This window comes from Sus scrofa, chromosome X, assembly GCF_054392235.1.
Source record: "Sus scrofa isolate SSC_HxYL_T2T_F1_AM1 chromosome X, Sscrofa_HxYL_maternal_Yorkshire_Landrace_v2.0, whole genome shotgun sequence".
NCBI lineage: Eukaryota > Metazoa > Chordata > Mammalia > Artiodactyla > Suidae > Sus > Sus scrofa.
Window position 1 is genome coordinate 48,889,930 of NC_139401.1, and position 19,825 is coordinate 48,909,754.

A 19,825-nucleotide genomic window follows, 5' to 3' on the forward strand; every position below is an offset into this window, starting at 1 on the left:
GGTAAATATATAACAGCAGACATCCAAGAATTAAGGCACTAAGGGTAAGGGAGTTATTTGAAAGTCCGAATCAGCAAAACGAGGTAACCAATTTGATACGGACGGTTTGGCAGAGATGCTGCAGTTCCTGGGATGACTACAGCTGGGATTTGTAAAAAGTTATTGACTCCCTTTTCCAGCCATTTTATGTTACTATCCAGGTTCCTATCTGATGAGAGAGGCATTGAGATAAAGTATTTCAAGAACTTGCTAGAGAGGAACAGGAAGTTGCCTGGAGTGCGGGCGGGGTGGAGGTGGGGAGTGGGGGGCGGGGGGCCGGGGGCCGGGGGCTGGTGGGGAGGTGGGGGCGGGGGTGTGTGGCAGCCCCGCTAAAGCTTCCGCCAAACAAAAGAAAATAGCGCTTCCGGTCACGCCATCGTCGCGTCGCGGCTTTCTTCCTCAAGGTAAGTGTAAAGAAAGGGACTTGTAATTTTCCCAAGTGACTCCCCAAACCCCTCGGGAACGCTTTGCTCCTTGCTTCAACCTGAGATGGAAAGACTACATCCCCAGGGTACAGCGTGTAAAGGATGTTTCTGACGCTTGTGGCTCTCATCGCCTCACTCTCCTCTCACTCCTCAGGAGATGGCCGACTATTATCCCCTCCCCCTCCTGACCCCTGTCCTGTTGTCCCTGGTTATTCTTCACTTCTCTTCATTCTTTCTGAGCTTGGATCCTTCCTTCTACCACCGATTTCTGTCTTGCCTCTTACTCCCACGGTCCACTTCGCCCTTTCTTTTAGCCTCAGAACTCTTGAACCCTTTACCCACTCTGAACCTAACATTCTTCCTTCTTTTTCCTTCGGACCCCAGTGCTTTACAATCCCTGAAGGCTTCTGATCTCTTCTGTCCCACTTCTGCAGAGGCCCGTGAATTATATACTTTCCAAAACTAGGTGTGGCTTCAATTTCAAGGGCAGGGCTTTTTAAAAATAAGCAAAGGAGCAGAGATTTTAAGCTCTGAGAGACATAAGAACTTGATCAACTTATGCCCCTTTATTTATTTATTTATTAGTCTAGACGACATTACATATCAGATACTGCACTGGTTTCAGCCCTCTAACTCATTACATTAAAAAAAAAATTGACATGAAACTAACTGAATCCCCAGATTTTTAGAGTGGCAAACATAGTGGGTTATGCCTATAACTTGGTGTCAGCTTTAGAGGGTGGAAGCTTTCCTATCTCTTTTAGAATTTTTCATAGAGTAGAAATGGTTGACAGGACATCCAGTGGCAAATTTATTATTGCATATGAGTTGGGGTTTTTATGTAAATCCTTTTCTGGTGTCTGGTAACAACAGATATTTCAAAGATTTTTTTTCTAGGAGCTTTTGGTGCAGTAAGAATCTATTCTACTAAGTATCTATTTGTCTTTTTTTTTCCATTTGCTGCAATGTGAAATGTATTCTTCTGCTCCATTTATCATGTGTAATTTCTCTGGCGAGAATATTCATTATCGTAATATATTTTTTCAATTCTTTACCCAAGAGAGAGCAAATGATCATTAAATTTATAATGAGGGTCAGGAAGTTTTCAGACTTTAAAGAAGGGTTTAACCAACAGTCTCTTTGAACAAGCAACTTATTCCCTCTTCCTCCTTTAGCTAGGTGTGTTAGGCTTGCCAAAATAAGAGATGATTCTTTATTCTAGGCCAGGTATAATTTCAGTTCTTTAATGATGAGACTGAGGTTTCATGACACCAAAACACCTAGGAACTTTTTCAAAGGATAATTCTGATGTCTCTTTATTCTGTATTCAAATCATTACTACGCAGCATTTGAGTAAGTACCACACTGGCTTTTTAACTCACCGTGCATCCACCCATCCATTCATTGAAGAGGTCTTTGTTGAATGGCTTTTATATACCAGACAGTGTTGTAAACACTGAGGCTACAACAGTAGAAATTAAAAAATAAGAACAAAGTCTTTTAAACTATAATTGAGAGATGATAAATGAATATATAATAAATATATAATAGATTATGATGGGGAGGGCTGTATTATGTTAGATAGGATGCTCCCTGGCATTGTGACATTTGAGCAGAAATCTGAAGGAAGAGAGGGCACAAACTATACAGATATTAAGTGGGGGAACAGGGTATAGCTATGACAGTGTCTCTGCATTTTTTTGGTCACTCTGCTTCCAACATTCCCCTTTCTCCCCTCTACCTGTAGTCATTTTCCTGCATAGTGTTAATGCACCACCCTGCATACTCAAATAATCTAAACCATCTACATAAATTCCCCATATTTTGTTCCTCTTTGTTTCTTGCTACCATTTAGGTGGTTGGTTACCAGCCCTTTTAGGAAGGCATCTCTGTGTCTACCTTCACCTCTTCCTCAGTCTGTTCATTTGTGGTGCACTGTGTGCCATATATTATGGCGTATTTGCTTTCCTCTCTCACTGCTCTTATCACTCCATGTTCATAATATGGACTGAGAGTTTGGGGTTAGTAGATGCAAACTATTACATTTAGAGTGGATAAGAAATGAGGTCTTATTGTATAGCACAGGGAACTGTGTCCAATCGCTTGTGATATAACATGATGGAAGACAATATCAGAAAAAGAATATACATGTGTATGCGTGTGTGTATATATATGACTGAGTCACTTTGCTGTACAGCAAAAATTGGCACAACATTGTAAATCAACTATACATCAAGAAAAAAAATTTTAAAAATATGCTACCCATAAATGTTTGGTATGGTAAATTGAAAAGCTGTAACAGACAAGCTTTTGAATATAGTTGGCTCCCTAATGTTCAAAACCACTCTCTAAGGTCAGTGTCATCATTGTCATTTTCCTGATGATAAAACCAAGATTCAGGTGGATAGTAACTTGTTAAATGGTAGTGGAGTTAATGGAGTTAAAGTTTGTCAGAAACTCAGTTCTGACCTGGTTCTCTCTTTCTGTCTGTCTCTTTATTAATGAAAAATAGAAAGTATGCAAAATGTTTTATTATTTTATTAACTGTAATCTGGGTATAAAATTGTCATTTTTTAGGTTTCCTTTCACAAGTCAGATTATATCAGGTGCTTGAGTTACTTCTTAGTTATAAATATTAAGATCTGAGAGGTGTGATGTCTCTTTTTACATGAATACTTTTTAATAAAATATTTAAAGAAGCATAAGTTGTAAGAAGAGTATAATGAATACTTTTATGCTATGAACCTAGATCCAACAGTTGTTAACTTTTGCCCTATTAGCTCTTATTCACTAACTTGCTCACTATCCATCCATCTAGATTTTTATTGCAGTATAACGTTTTATCTATTTTTGACCTATTTTGGCTGAACCGTTTGTGATTTGTGGCATTGTTTTTAAGTCAACTTAAATACATGCAGGAAGGTGTACACACCATACATGTATAGCTCAAAGCATTTTCACACCTGTGTAGTAACCTATATGATCCAGCAGTTCCACTTATGGTATATATCCAGAAAAAATGAAAACGTTAATTCAAAAAGATACATGCACCCCCGTGTTCATAGCAGCATTATTTACAATAGCCAGGATATGGAAGCAACCAAAGTGTTCATCAACAGATGTGGATAAAGAAGATGTGGTGTATATATACAAAGGAATATTAATTAGCCATAAAAAACAAAATACTGCCATTTGCAGCAATGCGTATGGACCTAGAGAATATTATGCTTAGTGAAATAAGTGAGGTAGAGAAAAAGAAATACTTTATGATGCCACTTATGTGCGGGATCTAAAAAATAGTACAAATGAATGTATATAGCAAAAGTGAAACACCCAGAGATACGAAAGACAAACTAGTGGTAGAGGGAGAGAGAGGAGGGAAGGGGAGAGGGGCAAAATAGGGGTATGGGATTAAGAGATACAAACTACTATGTATAAAATAGGTAAGCAGTGGGGATATAGTGTATAGCACAGAGAATTATAGCCATTGTCTTATAATTTTTAATGGAGTATATTCTGTAAAAATACTGAATCACTGTGCTGTACACCTGAAAATAATATAATATTGTAGGTCAACTATACATCCTTCTTTAAAAAAGTGGTAGAAAGTGATCAGTATCTGACATCCCTTGAATATATACCAGTCACAAACTAAATTCTAAACTCCATCTTGGCTTCTGTCACTGTATAATAAGCTTAACCTGTTTTTTGACTTTATAAAAGTACAGTAGTATATTATGTATTTTTTTGTGTTTGAATTTTTTGGCCTAAGATTTTTGTTCCAAAGTTATTGGGTGTAGTAGTAATTCCTTCATTCTTATTGCTGTTTATTCCATTGTGTGGATATACCACAACTGATGGGCATTTTGGTGGTTTACATTTTCGGCCTACAAATAGTACCATAAACATTCTAGAACATGTCTTTTGGTGATAATATGCACACCTTCTGTTCGGCATATACCTAAGAGTACAATTACTGAATCATAGGTTATGGATCAGATTAGATTTAGTAGATACTGCCAAATGGTTTGTCTTTTTAAGAAGAAAAAATGGAAGTTTATGTTGTGGCTCAGTGGTTAATGAACCCGACTAGCATCCACGAGGATGTGGGTTCGATCCCTGGCCTTGCTTAGTGGGTTAAGGATCTGGTGTTGCTGGGAGCTGTGGTGTAGGTCGTAGGCACGGCTGGAATCCTGTGTTGCTGTGGCTCTGGTGTAGGCCAGAGGCTACAGCTCCAGTTGGATCCCTAGCCTGGGAACCTCCATATGCCACAAGTGCAGCCCTAAAAAAAAAAAAAAAGACCAAAAAAATGTAACCTTTCTAGTGGTTATGAATGGTTTCTTGTTGTGGGTTTTTGTTTTGTTTTGTTTTGATCACACCTGCGGCATGTGGAGGTTCCTGGACCAGGGATCAAACCCATGCCACAACAGCAACTGAAGCCACTGGAGTGACAATGCCAGATCTTTAACCCACTGTGCTACAAGGGAACTCTTTGTTGTGGTTTTAACTTGCATATCTCTGTTGATAAATGTGTATCTTTTCTTATGTGTTGGTTTGCCTGAATATCTTTTTATGAAGTGCCTGTTAGTCTTTTGACGACTTTTTCTTTTGGAGTATTCTTTTCTTACTCATTTGTAGATTTTTCTGTGTGAAGGATATGACTACTTTGTCAGATCTTTTTATTGCAAATCTCAGTTGCTTACATTTTCAGTCTCTTTCTCTTTTTTGTCTTTTTAGGGCCCCACTCGCCCCATATGGAAGTTCCCAGGCTAGGGGTCAAATTGGGGCTGTAGCTGCTGGCCTACACCACAGCCACAGCAATGCCAGATCCAAGCAGTATCTGCAGCCTACACCATAGCTCAAGGCATTGATGGATCCTTAACCCACTGAGTGAGGCCAGGGATCGAACCTGTGTCCTCATGGATACTAGTCAGGTTCATTTCCACTGAGCTACCATGGGAATTCCCATTTTCAGTCCCTTAATGGTGTCTTTTGATGAACTGAATACAGGCATACCTTGGAGATATTGCAAGTTCAGTTCCAGACCATCACAATGAAATGACTATCACAGTAAAGCAAGTCATACATATTTTTTGGTTTCCCTGTGCGTATGAGTTAATTTTACACTATACTGTAGTCCCGTAAGTGTGCAATAGCACTGTGTAAAAAACAATGTACATACCTTAATTAGAAAATACTTTATTACTAAAAACTGTTAATCATCATCTGACAACACAGGGGTTGCCACAAACCTTCAATTTGTAAAGAAAAAAAAATTCAGTATCTGTGAAACACAATGCAACAAGATATGTCTGTATCTCTATTTTATTTTATTTTTAATCTAATATTTTAAAGTACAGGCGTTCCCGTCGTGGTGCAACAGAAACGAATCTGACTAGGAACCATGAGGTTGCGGGTTCAATCCCTGACCTGGCTCAGTGGGTTAAAGATCCTGCATTGCGGTGAGCTGTGGTGTAGGTCGCAGATGGAGCTCGGATCTGGTGTTGCTGTGGTTGTGGTGTAGGCTGGTGGCTACGGTTCCAATTCGACCCCTAGCCTGGGAACCTCCATATGCCATGGGTGTGGCCCTAAAAAGACAAAAAGACAAAAAAAAAAGTACAATTGTTTTAGGTTTTAAATGATCATATTAAAATATATTAAAATAATGGAGAAATGATTTTATAAAGATCATAGAAAGAATAAGAGTTAATACATGCATTATATTCATTACATTAATACATTATGGAAATTTAATTTTTTTACAGTTCTTCCCTCCCCCTCTGTCCTTGAAGTGTTTATTATATTAGCCAGAAGCATCACAGCTAGGGATAATTAATTTGGTCTTTGGAAATGTTTCCTAGTGTATCTCAATTTTAATACAGTTCAATTCATAATTTTTCCCCTTCATGAGTAGTGCTTATTTATCCTGCTTAAGAGATCTTTGCCTTTCTCAAGGTCATGAAGATATTTTTCTATGTTGTGTTACTGCCTCATTTCTCATTTATATTTTCAATTCATTTGATAATGATTGTATTGTATGTTGCCAATATGAGTTATGGATATGGGTAAAGGGCGTTGTTTTGTTGTTGTTGAAATGAACATCCAGCCAACCCAATACCACTTATTGAAACGATTGTCCTTTCCCTCCTACAGTGTCATCATCTTTTTCATACATCAAATGATTAGGTTATATATGCAGATTTATTTCTGGGTTCTGTTCATTTTAGTTTCTCTATCCTTATATGAGTACCACTGTCCTAATTAATGTAACTTGACAATGTATTTTGTATATACTGTCCTACTACAATTTTGTTCGTTTTCTTCAATAATGCTTTGGTTATTCTGAGCCTTTTGAATTCCCATATACATTTATACATTTTAAAATCAGCTTGTCAATTTTCACAAAAATTCTTCTAGGCATTTTGATTGAGATACCACTATACCACTTTTTTTTTTTTTTTTTTTTTTTGGTATTTTTAGGGCCACACCTGCAGCATATGGAGGTTCCCAGGCTAGGGGTCGAATTGGAGCTGTAGCTGCTGGCCTATGCCACAGCTACAGCAACGCCAGATTTGAGCCATGTCTGTGACCTACACCATAGCTCACGGCAATGAGGGATCCGAGCTGTGTCTGCGTCCTACATCACGGCTCCCAGCAATGTGGAATCCTTAACCCCCTGAGCAAGGCCAGGGATTGAACCTGCGTCCTCATGGTTGCTAGTCAGATTCGTTTCCGCTGAGCCACGACAGGAACTCCTGAGATACCACTTTAATAGATCAGTTTGAAGAGCACATATGGCACTTCCCCCATAAATATCTCAATGTTTATCTCCTAATATTAGGACCATTGTATAAATAATTTAATTACCATTATCTCATTAAGAAAAATTAATAATAATTCCCTAATAAGCATCTAAACCTAATCTGTTTTCAGACTCTTTTCCCCAACAAGTCTTTTATACTTGGTATTTAAAACTATCATCTAACCTAGATTAATGCATTTTTATATTTCTTAAGGTTTTATTTTATCATTTTCTTTATTTTGTTGAACTTGTTATATATTTAGTACTTTTCAATTCATTGCAGTCACTATTTCTTCTGTTCCTCAAACTGTCCAGTTTGGAAAGAGCCAGTCAGAATTCCTTTCCATTAGTGAATTTTTTTCCTTTATTACTGAAATTTTCAAATAGATTCAAAGTAGAAAATAGTGAGAAAAAAAGTACCCATGCATGAATCCATTCCCGAGCTTCAGCAATTAAGATCATTTTTCCAGTTTTGTTTGATCTTTTCTCCTCACCCACTTTTTTCACTGGGGTATTATATTCTAATAAAAATGAGATAAAAAATTAAAAAAATAAAGCAATCCTAGATATTGTGTCATTGCACAGGTAAATAACTCATTGTGTTTCCCTAATTCATCAGTGTATTATATAAGAAACTACTAGGCCATTATACTTAATATGATTGACAACAATTCCTTACATCACCTAATACTCAGTTCATATTTAAATATCTATGATTTTCTTAAAAATGTCTATTACAGTAGTTTTGTTAAATCCATCTGCAAACAAAGGGCATTTATTGCTACTGGATGCTTTTCTCTTGAGTCTCTTTTCCCATACAGTCCTCTATAGTTTCCCCCGCTCCCATTTTTTTAATTTGTATTTATTTATTTTTTTTCTTTTTAGGGCCATACCTGCAGAATATGAAAGTTCCGAGGCTAGGGGCAAATTGGAGCTGCAGCTGAGGCCTATGCCATAGCCATGGCAACACCAGATCCACGACCTATGCTGCAACTTGCGGCAATAGGTCCTTTAACCCGCCGAGTAAGGCCAGGGATTGAACCCTCATCCTCATGCATACTAGTTGGGTTCTTAACCCTCTGAGCCACAACAGGAACTCCCCCCTGCTCCCATTTTAAATACCATGGATTTATTGGAGAAACTAAGTCATTTGTCCTAATGATAAACGGATTTAGATGATTGCTTTTTTGAGATGGCTTTTATTGTTTTCCCCTCCCCATGTTTCTGTTCACTGGCATTTAGAGCTAAAGGCTTGATTAGATTCAGTTTAATTATTTATTGAGGGAAAGAATCATTTCAGGCAGCGTTATGCACTTTCTATGTGCATTTCATCATATCTGATTTTATCTTTTTAACTGATGCTGGGATTGATTTGTATTTTCGGGTAATCTCAGCCTGATCCCTCCATTGTAGCATCTCCTAACCAACCTTTGTCCTATTGGTTTTAGCAGCCGTTGAAGACAATTGTCTAAAGTCGTTATTTCAATAGTGGTTGGAAAATAGTTGTCTAATTTTAGCAGTCACTCTGCATTTATTAGCTGGAATAATTTTATAAAGGAGCCCTTTTCCTTTCCAGCTACTTTTTTTGTTTTGAAATATGTCTCATAAAAAGAAAGTCGGGATTTACCAACACAGAAATAGATGCACAGACATAGAAAACAAACTTGTGGTTACCAAAGTGGATAGTTGGGGGTGGGATGGAGAGATAAGTTAGGAGTTTGGGATTAACATATGCACACTACTATATATAAAGTCAGTAAACAAAAAGGACCCACTGTATAGCACAGGAAACTATACTTAATATCTTGTAATAGCCTATAATGGAAAAAACTGAAAAAAAATGTGTGTTTGTATGTGTGTATAACTGAATCACTTTGCTGTACACTTGAAACTAATACAACATTGTAAGTGAACTATACTTCAGTGACAAAAAGAGTTAACACAAAAAAGTCAGGATAAATGCTTCTTTTCATTTTTCAATTTTTAGAGTAATGAATTGGTTTCATAGAGACTTTCATTGTTTTCTCAATATCACTAGGAATTCATGGATTTTAAGTATTTAATGTAATGTATATCCATTGTGATTAAACATTTTTTTTACTCAAATATGGATGATTTACAATACTGTGTTTCAAGTGTACAGCAAAGTGATTCAGTTACATATAGATATCTTTTTCCAGATTATTTTCCATTAATGATTATTGCAAGATGTTAAATATAGTTCCCTGTATTATGCAGTAAATCCTTGTTGCTTATCTATTTTATATATAGTAGTATGTGTCTGTTAATCTCATACTCCTAATTTATCCCTCCTCATCTCCCTTTCCCCTTTGGTAACTGTAAGTTTATTTTCTTTCTTTCTTTTTTTCTTCTTATGGCTGCACCTGTGGCATATGGAAGTTCCCTGGCTAGGGGTCGAATCAGAGCTACAGCTGTAGGTTTATACCATAACCACAGCAATGCTGGATCTGAGCCACATCTGTGACCTACACTGCAGCTTTTGGCAATGCCAGATCCTTAACCCACTGAGTGAGGCCAGGGATTGAACTAAGATCCTCACGGACACTTTCGGGTTTTTAACCCACTGAGCCACAACAGGAACTCCATATAAGTTTGTTCTCTGTGAGTCTGTTTCTGTTTTGTAAATAGATTCATTTATATTAATTCTTAGATTCCACATATAAGTGATATCATATAAAGTTTATTTGACTTACTTCAATTAGTATGATAATCTCTAGGTAGGTCCATGTTGCTGCAAATGGCAATATTTCATTCTTTTTTATGGCTGAGTAGTAGTCCTTTCCATTGTATATAAATACCACATCTCTTAAGCCAGTAGTCTGTTGATGTTGCTTCCATGTCTTGGCTGTTGTAAATAGTGCTGCTGTGAACATCGGAGTGCATATATCTTTTTGAATTAGAGTTTTCATCTTTTCCAAATATATACCCAGGATTGGGATTGCTGGGTCTTAGAGTAGTTCTATTTTTAGTTTTTAAAGGAACCTCCATACTGTTTTCTGTAGTGGCTGTACCAATTTACTTTCCCACCAACCATGTAGGACTGTTCTCTTTTCTCTACTCCTTCTCCAGCATTTATTATTTGTAGCATTGGGATTTTTTAATGCTCAAATTGTGTCGTTTCAGAAATTAGGAGTCCTTTTTGTTTGGTTCCTATATCATTTTCACATGATTTCATTAGACCTTGACTTCCCTGCATTCTGATACGAGATTTTATTTTTTATGTTATATTATATTATATTAATCTTTTTAGGGCCACACCCATGGCATATGGAAGTTCCCAGGGTAGAGGTCGAATTGGAGCTGTAGCCACTGGTCTACACCACAGCCACAGCAACGTGGGATCCAAGCTGCGTCTGCAGCCTACACCATAGGTCAAGGCAATGATGGATCCTTAACCCACTGATTGAGGCCAGAGATGGAACCAGCATTCTCATGGATATTAGTCAGATTCGTTTCCGCTGAGCTATGATGAGAACTCCGGATACAAGATATTTTAGGCTCATCATGTATACTCCCTACCCCAGCCTTGGAATTAGTCATTTTACAAGAAATTGAGTATTGTTTTGGTAGTGATTGATATTAGAAACCAAGAGTGAATGCTCAGGATTTTTTTTTTTTCAGTTATGCTGCCTGTCCTTTTTTTGTGCCCTTGTCCTCACTATTTTGAATATGTTTGAATGATTTCATCAACATTCGGTTGAAAGTTTGCTGCACATGGCTTTGATTTATTCATTCATTCAGCAAAAATGTATGGACCACTTACAACTGCGCATGTGATCTTATGTTTGGTACAGGAGATGTGAAGGTAAACCTAGCTGGTTTCTTGTTCTTGAAGATTCATAGTGGGGATGTGAGTAAATAAACAAGCCATGTAAGAGTGTGATCAATACAATGATGGGCAATAGGCAAGTGGAATTGACAGTCTGTGGGAGCACAGAGGGGACATCTGAAAATGCTTTGAAAAGGGGAGATGATGCTTGATATTGGATGAGGTATGAAGGTAGAGAAGCTGCAAAGGGTGTTTCAGTCAGGAAACTGGAAGAAGCAGAGTGATATTGATGTATCCAAGGAAAAGAATGTATGCAGTTGGCTATAACTGGAATGTAAGTTTTATGTAGGTGAGGAGAGACAAAACTAGAGACAGGAGTGGGGGCCAAGACATTGACAGCCCCAAAGGTCAGGTCAAGAGAACGGGGATTTCACTCTGAAGGCTGTGAGAGAGAAGTAATGGTATGGTCTTAAGTAGATGAGATATATAATCGCTCCTGTGATAACACTGATGATGCATAGGTGGGTAGGAGTGAAGCAGTAGGAGAGTGGTAAGGAGGAGAGAGGTGTAGCTGTCAGGAGAGAGGTGTGTCATGTCATAGTGCATCTTAGGTGTGAGCATGGTGTGCGGGAGGTGTGTGTGTGTATGTGTGTGTGTGAGAGAGAGAGAGAGAGAGAGAGAGAGAGAGAGAGAGTTACAGTAGGTTATATGTTTTATATATATTATATACATATATATACACAAAACATAAAAACATATAACCTATTGTAACACACACATGACTTTCCAACACACTGCATACACACAGATATAGAATATTATCTATAATGTATATATAAAATATATCTGTGCGTACATATGGACATACTGTTGTGTCTATAATTCTGTATGCACATGTATAACCAGGGGCTGTGTCATTGCTAAAGGTCTGAAGTAAGATAATTACTTCAGTGGAGAAATATTCTCCATGGATAGCTGATGAGTGAGAAAGGGCTAACAAAAGAATGTCTCCTTGACCAAACTTTAGTCATGCTTTTTTGAGCCCTGTTTTCAACCCTGTTTCCTCCTTGGGTATTGTCTTTGACCTGCCTAGCTCAGTTTTAGAATCTCACTAAGTCATTTTAGCGAGAATTCCCCCCACTCTTGATATTTAACACTCTGGTCTGCCTTCAGTGAGAATCCCAAGTCAGTTTAGCAAGTATCCCTCTTGATGTCTCCTTTTAGTAATTTTCTATCCACCAACACCAGCCCACTCACCCTCGCCACTCCTCGTGCCAAATCTGCTTCCTGGCTATAGATCCCAGCTGTCTTTACTGTATTCAGAGTTGAGTCCAGTCTCTCCCTTACTGCTGTAGTCTTTTTTAAAAAAATTATAGTTGATTTACAGTGTTCTGTCAATTTCTGCTGTGTAGCAAAGTGACCCAGTTATATATATATATATAAATTAATACATTCTTTTTCTCATATTATCTTCTATCATGTTATGTTGCAAGTGCTTGGATTTAGTTCCCTGTGCTATATATAGCAGAGGCTAATTGCTTATCCATTCTAAATGTAATAGTTTGCATTTACTAACCCCAAACTCCCCATCCATCCCACTCCCTCCCCCTCCCCCTTGGCAACCACAAGTCCCTATTGCGGTAGTCTTGACAACTTTCACAGTAGTCCTGAATAAAGTCCTTACCATTTTAACAAGTGTCAGAATAACTTTTTCTTTAGCGGGTCACACCAAAACCTCTGCTTATTGTGCTCTTATTCTTCAAAGCTCCACCAGTTGGCCCTGAGGCCCAGTTGTGTATCCTTGAGTAGTCTGAGAATTCCTCTTCCTCCTCATCTTCCTGGGACTTAAGAGTATGAGGGGGAGTGAGGTGATTTTTTTTTTCAGCTTCTCCCAGAGGTTAGACTATAGCTTTAACAGTTATCTCTGGGAGAGTGGCATGATGATTGAAGACGTTTATCTCTTTTTATGTGTTTCCTTGTGCCAGGCACTGTTGTACTAATGAACATGTGCTGCCTTGAGAGGGTTGTGTTAGGTTAAAGATTTATTGGGAAACCAGGGCAGTGAGTATGTATGGATCAGTGTTGGTGAAGGCTAAAGTGCAGAGAGCCAGTAATGTACTTGGTGAAATTGTTGATGAAGTGAATGTAGATTGTTGTGTCAAGAAGCTTGTCTGTGAAAAGTAGAATAGATAAAAAGTGGTACATGTATATTTTTAGGATGAGAGATTTGAACATGTTTATGTGTTCTGCAGGGAAGGAGCTAATAAAAACAGAGGTTGTTGAAAATACAGGAGAGAAATGGGATCACTGGAGAAGCAAATGTGGAAAAGATGTTGGCTAGAGAACATGTGAAAGGACTGGTCATGAACAAGAGAAAGGACATTACTACTTTTTTTTTTTTTTGTCTTTTTGCCATTTCTAGGGCCACTTCCGCGGCACATGGAGGTTCCCAGGCTAGGGGTCGAATCGGAGCTGTAGCCGCCAGCCTACGCCAGAGCCACAGCAATGTGGGATCCGAGCCGCGTCTGCAACCTACACCCCAGCTCACAGCAATGCCAGATCCTTCACCTACTGAGCAAGGCCAGGGATCGAACCCGTAACCTCATGGTTCCTAGTCGGATTCGTTAACCACTGAGCCACAACGGGAACTCCGACATTGCTTCTGATGGATGAGAAAGGCTTGTTTTTGCGGTTTTGGTGAGGCAAGGGATTGACAGAGTGACTTCTTGCCCTGATGTATTTTCTTTGAATAAGGCAGTAAGGGCATTCTGGAGTGTGAGAGAGGATGGCCAGGAGCCAGAGGAAAGGCTGCAACCTTCTTTGAGGAATGAAAGAATATTGATGGGCAATAATGAATACCTATCTGAGAAAGAAATAAAATGTTTGTAGTTCTGTTTTTTTTCCCCAGGTGTGTTCAGCTGCCAAGAAGTGGAAGCAAGGAAGGCAAACATTGGGTTTGATTTTAGACTTGTGAATGTGTGATGATGATTTGGGGCGGTGGGAGGTTTGAGGGCTAAGTGCGTTGTTGAGGTTACTGATGAGATTTGTTCAGGTTATAGACTGTGGGATCTAGTCTCATCAGGAAAGAGTATGTTCTCAGGAGGATCCTGTGGAACCAGAAAAAGAGAAGCTGTGTGAATATGTGTGTGGGTGTGGGTGAAGCCATATGGAGAAGTCAAAACTCAAGGGTGGATGTTAAAAAGGTGAAATGGCGGGCAGGAAGTTTTGGTCAGTGAAAGACATTGGAACTCAAGATTTCAGAGGAAAAGTAGTTCTGGAGGATGACAAAGGTTCCATGGGTGAATGAGTTGGAAAAGAGGAGGTCAAGGAACTGTGAAGCTGGGGTGATGAACAAAATAGCCATGGGATCATCAAAGATAGTAAGAAAGATATAGGGTGTAAGAGTGGGGAAGAAGGCGAGAAAGATGATGTTTTTTAATATAATCTTTATTGGAGTATAGTTGACTTACAAAGTGTTAGTTTCAGGTGTATGGCAAAGTAAATCAGTTATACATATGTGTATGAGAAGTGAGAGATGGTTCAGATTATTTTCCCATATAAGTTATTACACAGTATTGAGTAGATTACCCTGTGCTATACAGCAGGTCCATCCATTTTGCTGCCAATGGCATTATTTCATGCTTTTTTATGGCTGAGTAATATTCCATTGTATCTATGTACCACAACTTCTTTATCCAGTCCTCTGTTAATAGACATTTAGCATGCTTCCATGTCATGACTATTGTAAATAGTGCTGTGATGAACATTAGGGTGCATGTATCTTTTCAAATTATGTGGAGAAAAGGGAAACCTCCTGCACTCTTGGTGGGAATGTAAGCTTGTGAAACCACTGTGGAAAACAGTATGGAGGCTCCTTAAAAGATGCTATGTTTTGTACAAGGGGTGAGTGTAGCTGACAGGCAGATAGCATGACATAGGAGCAGAGATTTTTACAGAAGGAAGAGTTAGGGAGTGGAGGCTGCAATGGCCAACATGAGTAGTTGCCCTTAACTTGCTTTGCAGCAGATCCCTTGGCTGGACCTCGCTTTGTTTCAACTTTGTCTTTGCTTCACAAACCTTTTTTTTAAAAAAATAATTAACTAGTTGATTAATTAAATTTTTTTTCCAAGGCTGGGAAAGGACTGGTGGTAAAATCTTGAATGTAAGGGGAGCTAAGATAGCATTCTGTCCACTGATTTCCTGTGCTTACAGGGACTTGAACAACTACCCTTAGCAACTTCAAGGGAAATGGTACTGCTGGTAGGACCCTGGCCTGCCCAGTCTTCCTTTTCCAAGAACCCTAGTAAATGAATGTGGATAACCGGTCCCCACAGCTTTTGCAGGGAGGGTGGATACTTTTTATATCACATCATTCCTTATCGCAGAAAGCTTGAGAATTCATGCTTTAAGAGAATTCCGTAGGAAGGTCCTGGATTCCTTCTTTCTTTCTTTTATTTTTTTTTAATATTTCTCAAATTGTGCAATATACGAAAATATCACAAGTTGCATAAAATGTAAATTTACATTAAAATGAATGATTATAGGAGTTCCTGTCGTGGTTCAGCAGTAACGAACCCAACTAGTATCCATGAGCATGCGGGTTCAATCCCTGGCCTCGCTCAGTGGGTTAAAGATCCGGCATTGCCATGAGCTGTGGTGTAGGTTGCAGATGCAGCTTGGATCGGGTACTGCTGTGGCTGTGGTGTGGGCCAGCAGCTGTAGCTCGCATTTGACCCCTAGCCTGGGAACTTCCATATGCCATGAGTGCAGCCCTAAAAAGACAAAAAAAAAAAAAAAAGAATAATTATAAACACCCATAAAAGAACCTTCCAGGACCAAATATAGAATGTTGCAAGTTATCTAGAAGCCTCAAGTCTTATTCCTGTCTCTCTCCCAGAGGTAACCATTTATCCTGACTTGACTTTTATGGTAATCATTTCTCTGACTGTGTATACAAACATGTATGCACATATATACCTATTTATGCATTCTACCATTTATGGACATTTGAATTGCTTTCAGTTTTGGCTGTTGTGAACAGTACTGCTATTCTTGTATATGTCTCCTGTTCCACATGTGCATGAGTTTCTCTAAGATATATTTGGGAAAGGGATTACCTGGTAATAGTTTATGCATATCTTCAACTTTACCAGATAATGGGAAATTGATCTTCAAAAAGAATGCACCAGTTTTGACTCCCATTAAAAGTATATGAGTATTCATTCCTTAGTTCTTTCTCCTCCACAGTCTTGAGGCCAGAAAACTATGGCTTGGAGATGCTCAGGGGTAGCTAGGATTTATGATTTGATGTGGATATGGGGGACTTGGTTATTACCATTTCACATTTCTCCTGGAATAGTTAGTTACCCATAGCTGCTTCAAGGGGCTTCCATAGGAGAAACTTCATTTAGTCTCATTTTTTCCCAGAATTTCGAGGTCTGAGAATTGGGCCCCAGAATTAAGTGTGGTGGAGGCCATTTGAGAATGTAGGGGCTGGCTTTGCATCCTACAGTGCTCCTCTTTCTTGAAGGGTCCAAATGATTGATCTTAGCAATTAGCCAAGGGTTCTGTGAGTTAACTCTTCTTCAGACTCCAAGGTCAAGAATCGGAACTAGGAAGCAGATCAGAGATAATTAGCTCTGTGGATGGCAGGATGTGAAGACTGGTATAGTGGCTTAGATGACCCTGTGTCTTTTTTTTTTTTTAATTACTCAATGAATTTATTACATTTGTAGTTGTACAATGATCATCACAATCCAATTTTATAGGATTTCCATCCCACAACCCCAGCACATCCCCCCACCCCCCCAAACTCTCCTTTGGATACCATAAGATTTTCAAAGTCTGTGAGTCAGTATCTGTTCTGCAAAGAAGTAGATGACCCTGTGTCTTTGGCAGATCCTTGAACAGCCATCTTTAGCCAATTCCAAGGAGAGTGTTTTCTTGTTCCTTTCTTTCCCACAGTCTGTCCTTATGGAGTCTATTCCTTAAGGAGGGCCTTGGCTTGATTATTTCTTTCCCAAAGTCTCAAAGATTGAGGACTGTTTCTGAGGGCAGCTAGAAGTGAAGATGACTTGGCAAGCATTTGGATTGCCTCCTAGAGTCTCATCTTATGTTTGTTTATATACCTGAACTTCATAGAAATGCACTTGTAGCAATCAAAATTTCATGAGTTTATTAACTTTCAGAAAATTGATGAAATGTTCTATGTGAAGATGTGAAATATTATACACCTGTATTAATTGATTTTTAAATTTTACAACTAATAATGGAGTAATAAATAATTCCAAACCTTAGTTAAAATTAGTATTTAATGTACTTCTGGAACCTGACTATTTTTTTTTTTTTTTTTTGTCTTTTCTAGGGCCGCACCCACGGCATATGGAGGTTCCCAGGCGAGGGGTCTAATTGGAAATGTAACCGCTGCCGGCCTACACCAGAGCCACAGCAACGCGGGATCTGAGCTGCGTCTGTGACCTATGCCACAGCTCACGGCAACACCGGATCCTTAACCTACTGAGTGAGGCCAGAGATTGAACCCGAAACCTCGTGGTTCCTAGTTAGATTCGTTAACCACTGAACCACGAAGGAAACTCCCTGACTGTCTTTTTACATTCACTAATATTAGAGCATATTTAAAATTAGGAGATGCCTATTTTGGAATTTTAGTTCTCTGTTTCTTTTCTTTTTTTCTTTTTTCTTTTTTTGTCATTTGTCTTTTTAGGGCTGCACTCGCGGCATATGGAGGTTCCCAGGCTAGGGGTCTATTTGGAGCTGTTGCCGCCAGCCTACCCCACAGCCACAGCAACGTGGTATCTGAGCCATGTCTGCTACCTACACCACAGCTCATGGCAATGCCGGATCCTTAACCCACTGAGTGAGGCCAGAGATTGAACCCGAAACCTCATGGTTCCTAGTCAGATTCGTTTCTGCTGTACCACGACGGGAACTCCAGTTCATTGTTTCTTTACTTCTTCCTATTGTTATTATTTTTGCTTTATGTATATTGAGAATTTGAATTTTTAAGGCATTGAAAACAGTGGCATATTTATTGTGGGCTCTCCACTTGATGTCCTTTCATCTTTTGGCTTCTACTTTTGTCAAACTGTATAGTGCCCTGACTGCATTCCCATACATCCTCACAAAGCAAAGTTATTCTAGAAAATACCATCTTTCTTTATTACCAGGTGGACATTACTTAGTGTTAACCTGTTATCGTCTACAATACATTAGGCTCTACTCTGTATCACAGGGCAACTCACTTGAGGATGTCCATCTGACAGATTCTGCTTGAATAGCATGTTATGGACAGGCTTCACATTCCAGTGTGTGTGGTTTACCAGTTGGGAATTTGGGGACCAGGGGTGTGGGAGAACCAGCAGACTTAGGAGAGAACTATCTCATTTATGGCTAGGAGGTGAAGGGGGTATTCTATACGTCACTGAAGGGTGTGGTAAGCTTATTTTTCAAGGAGGGGGTGATTCTTGAGGTGGCCAAAGGAAAGATTCTAGGTGGAAAGGAGAGTAGTAAACTGTTAGTTTCGAGGGGAAATGAGCATGGCTTGCTATTTTTCATTCCCTCTGTTTGTTTTCTTGGTTATCAGAAAAATATTTTCCCAGGGCCCTAGGAGACACAAAGTGTGAGTGAACAAAGGGGGAAGTCACAGAAGGTGAGAGAGGAAAGCATACGTAGTCTGAGAATGTCAGAAGTGCAAGGACACTAGTGAGGAAGATAGATTGATTGCAAGCCTTAGAAAAGTTGGATAGATCATTAATCAGTCAAAAAAATCAAGTAAAAATGCAGTGATATAGTTTCTTTGCTGCATAATGAGGACCTTCTGATGAATTAGATGCATTTTTCTACTGAGTCTGGTGGGTGAGATAGACACAGACATTTCAACAGGGAGTGCTGTGATGGAGAGATTAGCGTGTGGTGCTTTCAGGAGAAATATGGAGGATCCCAAGGGGCTCAGAGAAGGCCTCCTGGAAGGCACTATGTTAAGAACTTAATTTTGCATAGAAGTAGCAGTTTAATCTAGCAATGGAAGAGAATCCTCTGAATGTGGGGACCATAGAGCAAGTGATCATTGTTACCTGCATATATCCTCTAGCCTTGAGCAAGTACCTGAAGAAGCGGGCAGTTGAGAGGCCACTCTGGTCTAGAAGAGCTAGGGGAAGGGGGAAGATAGAAATAGTTTCATAAGTGGTTAAATTTATGCTATAATATTGATCACTTTAGCCTTCATGGAAGAGTAGCCAGTATGCCATGATATTATCATTTTCCACATATGCCATATTTTTTTTTGCATCTTGTTTAAGAAATTCTTTCTCACCTTGATTTCATAAAGTTGTTCTACTATGCCCTCCTGTAAAACTCTTATAAGTTTCTTTTCACTATTAGATTAATGATTCACTTGGAATTTATTTTTATGTATTGTATGATGTAGCGATCTTAATTTTTCCTGTGCAATTAATCAGTGGTTCAAGGACTATTTACTGAATAGTCTGTTCTTTCTTCACAGATTTATAATGCTGTCTCTATATTATATCAAGTTGTAATATATGTATGTATCTGTTTCTAGGCTTTTTATTCCGTTCCACTCACTGTTCTATTTGTCTATTTCTATATAATATTACACTGTTAATTACTATAGGTTTTTAATGTGTCTTAATATTTGGTAGTGAAAGAGCCTTATTCCTCTTCCTCAAAAGTGTATTCTTTGCTCTTTACTTTTCCATATGAATTTTAAGATAAGCTTAACATGGTCTT

General features: G+C 38.8%; 1 protein-coding gene across 3 annotated transcripts in view; it reads left to right on the forward strand.

Moving 5' to 3' along the window:
• The first annotated feature begins 396 nt into the window (after window positions 1-396).
• MAGED1 (MAGE family member D1) overlaps window positions 397-19,825 on the forward strand; it is a 70,444-nt gene continuing 51,015 nt past the window's right edge. For all 3 annotated transcript variants that reach the window (XM_085006368.1, XM_013986140.3, XM_005673621.4), the window contains exon 1: window positions 397-443. The gene's annotated coding sequence lies outside the window, so the exon portion shown is untranslated. The remainder of the gene's footprint in view (window positions 444-19,825) is intronic.